The 5,344-nt window shown below is 41.3% G+C and overlaps 1 pseudogene across 1 annotated transcript; it reads right to left on the reverse strand.

Annotated features, from left to right (window-relative positions):
- Nucleotides 1–2,769: 2,769 nt before the first annotated feature.
- Nucleotides 2,770–4,319, reverse strand: LOC306994762 (volume-regulated anion channel subunit LRRC8A-like; annotated as a pseudogene). The gene has a single exon. The product of its transcript is annotated as a volume-regulated anion channel subunit LRRC8A-like (transcript).
- Between the last annotated feature and the right edge of the window lie 1,025 nt (nucleotides 4,320–5,344).

Raw genomic sequence — 5,344 nt, forward strand, 5'->3', positions numbered from 1 at the left:
AAAGGTGTCGAATTTCAACCGCTCAGTATTAATCATTTCTAGCAGTGTACTTTTCCATATAATGGCACATTTGGTTTTCTTATTGTACTTTATTAATCATTGTAAATTAATATTCATTGTGGAGATCACTGTTACTATGTTTATTGTGACTACTATTATTTGCTATTGTTATTTGTACTTATCTATTTTTCTTATATCTTTATTTATAGAAAACCACACACACATGCAAATCAGTTGTTGTGACAATAAATGGGTTATTCCCGAATACCTGATCATCTCTGGTAAAAGTCTCTCACCGGACGCTCTGTAGTGGGTCTGTTATCAACCGGCAAATTCGGCTTCTACTAGCCAAATTTTTTACAATGGTCTTCTCCCTTGACTTTATCGGACCTTATGCCTCCACGTCCCCCCGATTGCTTGCAAGCTTCCCCGCCTGATACGGTAATTTCTGATCTGTGCGACAGAGAGCCGTGTGGTTATGACGCAATCGTTAGCCAATTTTTACAAAAACGGCTTCTACGGGGCCTAACGTAAGATACAAAGTAATGGAGCCTTTTATACATTGTCGTGTTTCTTTAGAAATAAATAATGGACAAATGGAGTCTTTGGATGCCTCAGATGTAAAGTTATTCGCTGTCAAAGTGACGCCAAAATGAATGGGAGTCAATGGAATGCTAACAGCAGGTGATGTTCTGCTACAATGGCGGCCCCCGGGGAGGCTTCAGTTTCCAGTGGATGGATTAACCCCTTGGGTTTAGGGGGGTGAGTGTAATGGAGGCTAGCTAGTAGTCGCTGTGCGAGTAAACCTCACTCCTCTGATCTCAAAGGACAGATGCTAGAGGCATCAGTCTTTAGCCTCCTTGTTAGAGCGCATGACTCTCATGCCGGAGACCCTGGTTCAAGGCCCGCACAGAGCAGGGCTAGTAGCATAGACATGTATAGAAAGGCTAGATGGCTCAAGGCGGAGTCAGCTGTGTCGTCACTTGGCGGCCATCTTAGGTCAGGAGACTGCGCTGCCGCTCCCTGCTGCTGTGGACGGAAGGTGAGTGACATACGCCAACTAAAATGCTCGTAACTTGCTGAATACCTACTTTACCTGTCTAGTCTACTTAATATACTATTTTCTTAATAAACTCCGTGGCTATAATTTTTCACAAGTATGCAGTTAAATAGCCGCATCCCTGACGTTTATGACACACCAAGCCGTTTGAAAATCGGTTGAAAATTGAGCAAAATATAGTTATTTCAGCACTACATGCACAATAGACTTTAATGTTATAACTGGACGAGCGGTCCTGTCCTAAGATGGCCGCCGTGTGACGTCGTCGGGTCCCATTGGCTCTCAGCGCCGGTAAGCTATCTAGCCTTTCTATACATGTCTATGGCTAGTAGGACCCGGGTGGAGGGGTTACATATATGCAATTAGAGAGAGAGAGAGAGAGAGAGAGAGAGAGAGAGAGAGAGAGAGAGAGAGAGAGAGAGAGAGCATGAGCGAGTGTGTGAGCATGATCGTGTGTGTTGTGTGTATGACAAATTATTACCTTACTCGTAACTTGTGCTCATCATTCAACTTTTCTCTTAGTGCTGGCCTGATTCATTTTTTTGGAATATCAGGAAACTTTGTTTGTACTCTGTCTGTAAATGCAATTTCACTTATCATATGTGATAACATGATTACAATATTGCACTGTAACTGCAGCATCATGTTTGTGTAAAAATTCACCTAGGATCAGCACAACAAGACCTGCTCAAGAGCTGGCTTTGCTATAGCGCCTTTGTTAGCATTGTCAGCCCTTCAGATAACCCATGTGTGGCCATCGTCTCATTCCCAAACACTGCCTCCGCCAGATCTTTCACCATGGCAGAACATGATGTGCCACCCCGTCAACAACTTGTCAGGACAGTTGGACTAATTCCTAGCACCTGTGTCTGCCAAGAAAAAAAGTTAGGGACACTATATCTAAAAGCACGTAACATTGACTACATACTGTGCAAAAGTGTTAGGCTTGTTACATTCTTCATCAAAAAAAGTGATATATTTTGCTTTAGCGTGCCAGCTGTTTTATAGGCAAGGGGGTGAACATACCAAATTTGGATTTAGTTAAAAAAGTTAAATGATACATGAAGAAGTTAACATGCCTTCTATGACTTCTGGACAACACTTTACTTGAATATAGGCTATATAAACAAACAAATATATTTGTATTTACCTTTTCAGGGGGATTTTTCTGGCTTGAATTCTCTTGTGGTTGTTGATAAACAAGAGTTTCCTGGTTCATGCACTTGAGCATTGGAAGAATTTCTTTAAAAAATAAAATATAAATAAATACATTTTTTTTTGTATTATTACTAACCGACAACCACACTGACAGATAAAATGACATATAGATGGATAGACAGAAATACAGATATATGAAAGAAAAAAAATAATACCATGTGGCAGATATATATTTAGTGCTCTTAGATTCTCATTTTTGAGAATTTCTTACTCAAGTCGAGTTTCTCGGCTTGAAGGCTCTCCAGCTTGACTGTCCAATCTCTTGCATTAACATACAATCCTTTCTGTGGATGATCTAAAGATGGACACACATTATTAGTATCTCTGTGTCATTAATATTTGCATAAAAATAGCATAATGAAAAAAAAAAGTAGCCATTTAAAATATGTAGGTATTACTTGATGTTTGACTGGATGCTCTTGATCAGATGATGGGCACGTTTTGGAGTGAGATGGGGACTGAGTTGGAGTTTTTTTGCCACTCTTTTTGCATCATTTAGCAAACATGGCTGTTTTTTCCTGCTCCAGATCGCAGCGGACAAGCTCTAGCTCGGACAGGTTCACCATCTTCTTGAAGCTGTTGAGCACCATCAGCTTGGTACCTTCGTTGTTGATGGACAGCTTCTGGAGGCGCATTCCAACATCCATGACCACCTGACGCAGCTTTGTTAAGTTACTTTTCAGTCTCAAAACCTTTAGTCGCTTCAACTCTCGTAAACCGTCAATGACGATGTAACGATTGTTGTCAGCACTAAGGTTCCCAGTAAGGTGCAACTCGCTTAAATTCTTCAAGCTGTAGAATCTCCTTTATGTCGGTGAACTTGATGTGCAAAGATTTCAGGTTCTCTCTCAGAAATGCGAGCGCTGGAGCCTCTATTATTGCTGGTGTGTGGTACAGCACCTTTCTGAGGTTAGTAAGCTGGGCAATGATTGGTGGGATGGTGACATCAGGAAGAATTTCCAACTCCACCAAGTCAAAGACTGTGTCTGGAATCCCAGTGAGCATGAATTGGTGGAGCTCCAACTTCTCTTGGGAGTTTTTGGTGATCCTCTGCCGAAGCTTTTCCAAAGTCCCTCGCTTGGAATACAGGGGGTCATACTGGTCAATCATATGCAGCATGAAGACAAAGGTCGAAGCATCCAGCTGAGGGTGTATACACAGATCATGCCATACACGATAACTAGACTAATGTAGAAGCAGGCTAAAATCTTGAAGAGAGTGGCCAAGGGATGGGCACAGTTGTACATACGATAACCAGACAGACTCTCGATGTCCATATTGCAGTCGACGCTGAACTGAATATTGTGTACATAGTAGCCGGTATAGCAGATAATAAGGATAAACTTAACAACTTTGATGATAGTCGGATGTAGAGTCGGTAGACTATATTCCCTTCTTCAACGTGAATTCGAAAGTGGTCCACGATTCCTTGTTCAATAAGAGATCTGGTTGCTGACAGCATGGGAACACTCGCTTCAACGTCTTCGCTAACATATGAAGCCTTCTTATCGAAGGAGCCATTCATTTTCACCAGTGCTTTGGGATCGCTTTCCTCCACGACAGTTTCAGACAGAGCTTGTGTGGTCCATGGCGAGTCAAAACATTTCAGGAGGATAGACACAAAATGTTCCAGTTTAGAGCTCGTCCAAGGGAACTTGAACCAGAAGTTGTTGCAAGCCAGAAAGATGAGCGTATGCAGCAGCACCAAATATGGGAAATACTTACCAAACCAGTTTTCATAGCACACAGCATCGACATAGTTGTACTGGTGTCGATCAAGGTCATACTGGATTCCTTGGGGTTCAAGGGTCAAGGGCACATAAAATGTTGAATTGAAATACTTCCTACAGGTCTTGTTAACTACCCATTTGCAGGGCAGGCAGATAATCTTGTCCTGTGTGACCTGAAGCGTGCCCCCAAAAACTGCAATCATCAGCATTACGACCGATAAATAGTCTGTGAACATGTCCCACCATGGCTTTAGGATGCGATATGTAGGTTGCGTGTCCACAAAGTAGCGCAGCTCAGTTATGGGGATCATGATTTACCTGAAATTAAAACATGGGCATTGTCATACAAACAGCATCTATACTTATTATGCCTTGATTGTCAATGCAATGCACAAGCAGATATTAAAACTGCCCTACTATTACAAACATGCTATATCATCTTCCAACATAAACATCGGAAACACATTTCACTGAAGTCGAGGACGGTTGTCTTCTCTGGCTGCTACACAAGAAGACTCCGGCAAAAGAATGCTCTGGCTTTCTTGTCATCTATTATTAGCTGTCGCGTTCACTACGTCACAGGTGTTCAGCATAAACTTAACGCGGATAATAGGTGGGAGGTTCACTTACCTGATTGAAGCCCCAACAGGTGTATTAAATCTAGTAATGAATAAGCTCGGGCTATAAGCGGAAGCGAGTACTAGGCTTGACATGTTGTCTCGTCAGGAGAGATGCGCCACCGGTAAGCTTGCTGTTACTATCCATTGAGCTTCGGTTTAATTTGTTTGTCTGTTTGCGCTGCCGCTGTGTATGTGTGCGATTTGTATGCATGCTTAATAACCGTTACTCTGGTCACGCTGATAAAACCTTGTTTACGGTCTGTTGCGATGTAATGATTAATGTTGTCAGTGATAGTATCCGTGGCTATATTCCAGCAAGTGTTTGAAATTCGAGCGTTTCACTTTCACACAAGTTACTTCCTGTTTGCGGTGCTGGATGGGTAATGTAGTTAATCGATTTAAATTGGCAACAGATTACTATGCTCAGCGTGGCTATTTAAAACTACACTCACTGGTTTTCACTTTGGGCCAATGCACTGAGAACGCTTTGTGTGGTTTTGGGCTATTGGTTTAATGTGTAACATTGACATTTATGTACATTTGAGGTGTGTGAGATTGTTGCATTTCTGTGTTTAGATGCATGTAATTTTAGTCATTTAGTTTACACTCTAAGTGTATTATAATATTTATTATATGAAATATGAAACTATTGGTATTTATAATATATTTGTTTTTATATTTTTATATTTTTCAGAATATTTGGTATATATTTATGT

This window comes from Phoxinus phoxinus (assembly GCF_949152265.1).
Source record: "Phoxinus phoxinus genome assembly, chromosome: 3".
In the NCBI taxonomy this organism is placed as follows: domain Eukaryota; kingdom Metazoa; phylum Chordata; class Actinopteri; order Cypriniformes; family Leuciscidae; genus Phoxinus; species Phoxinus phoxinus.